We start from the raw sequence: 1,362 nt of genomic DNA, 5'->3' as shown, positions 1-1,362 counted from the left end.
TTGGGGAACTCAAGTTATCACCAGATCTCGACTTGATCTACCACCAGGGACACCAGAACTTACCAAGTGTCCAGAATCCAGCAATTGCTTCACAAATCATGCAGAAACGCTTGGGGAACTCAAGTTACCACCAGATCTCAACTTGATCTACCACCAGGGACACCAGAACTTACCAGGCATCCAGAATCTAGCAAGAATCTAGGTGGATCAGGTACATCTAAGCATTCCCTACTGTATCTGAATTTCAATTCAGTTCAAACCAAAAGGCCCCAATCAAAAGGAAAAAAAAGGGCCATTTTTCCTATTTTATCATACTGTGTACATAGAAGCTACCAGCATGGTAGAAATGAGTTACCAGGGGAAGTAACAATGTGTAGAATACATGAGTTATCAGGACATATGCAGGATTTTTTCTTGAAAAAAGGCAGCTCATTTTCAACTTATTTCACAAAAATAGTGAAATTAGGCTACACAACACTTGTTGTATGTAAAAAAGAGAAGTCACAACACGGAAATCCAATTCAGTGCCCAGGCTCACCTGCTCCTGCTCAGAAAAAAAATTCAAAACAAATACTTAAAAATTGAAAAAAAACAATTTTTTGTGTGGTAGATAAATTGGTGCGTGAGGTCCACTCCAAATTTCAACTCATTTGGACATTTGAGCAGCTCTCGGCAAAAAAGACAAATCGAATCAGAACAGTGCATGAATAGTAAACTTTTTTACAGACCTTGAATTTGTCTTTTTTACCAAGAGCTGCTCAGATGTCCAAATGAGTTGAAATTTGGAGCGAACCTCACGCATCAAATTACCTACCAGAATAAAATTGGATTTTTTTTTAAATTTTCTAGTATTTGTTTTGATGTTTTTTCAGAGCAAGGGTGCAGATGAGCCCGGGTGCAGAAACTCCGCTCTTTGTCACAACACCCCAATTCATCAATCCATATACTTGTTACAATTATTGTATAGAGAAAGCTACCACATTTTGTCATACAAAGTTATCATCGGTTTTGTCATCTGTTACCAATGCAACATGGTGCATCTATGCAAAGTTACCATAAAAAAGTACAACTAATCTTTGAAGCAGTGAATGGTGTTGCCAAGTAGAAATAGAGTCCCGAATGAGTAACAAATGTTACCTGCAGAAAAAATGATAATATCCATGTCAACTCAAAAAGAATAACAAAAAAAGTACAAAAGACACTACTAGGGAAAAGCCTATACACAGAATCTTGCTAGCAGCGCTCTTCAAAATACCACGCTACTGCTACTTAGCAGCAGCGCGTGTCTACGAAACGCGCTGCTGACTTGGAAATAGCAGTAGCGCGTGTATCGCATACAGCGCTACTGCTATAGTTGCCATA

This window comes from Triticum aestivum, chromosome 3B (assembly GCF_018294505.1).
Source record: "Triticum aestivum cultivar Chinese Spring chromosome 3B, IWGSC CS RefSeq v2.1, whole genome shotgun sequence".
Taxonomy (NCBI): domain Eukaryota; kingdom Viridiplantae; phylum Streptophyta; class Magnoliopsida; order Poales; family Poaceae; genus Triticum; species Triticum aestivum.
Note: the sequence above shows the minus strand (reverse complement) of the source record.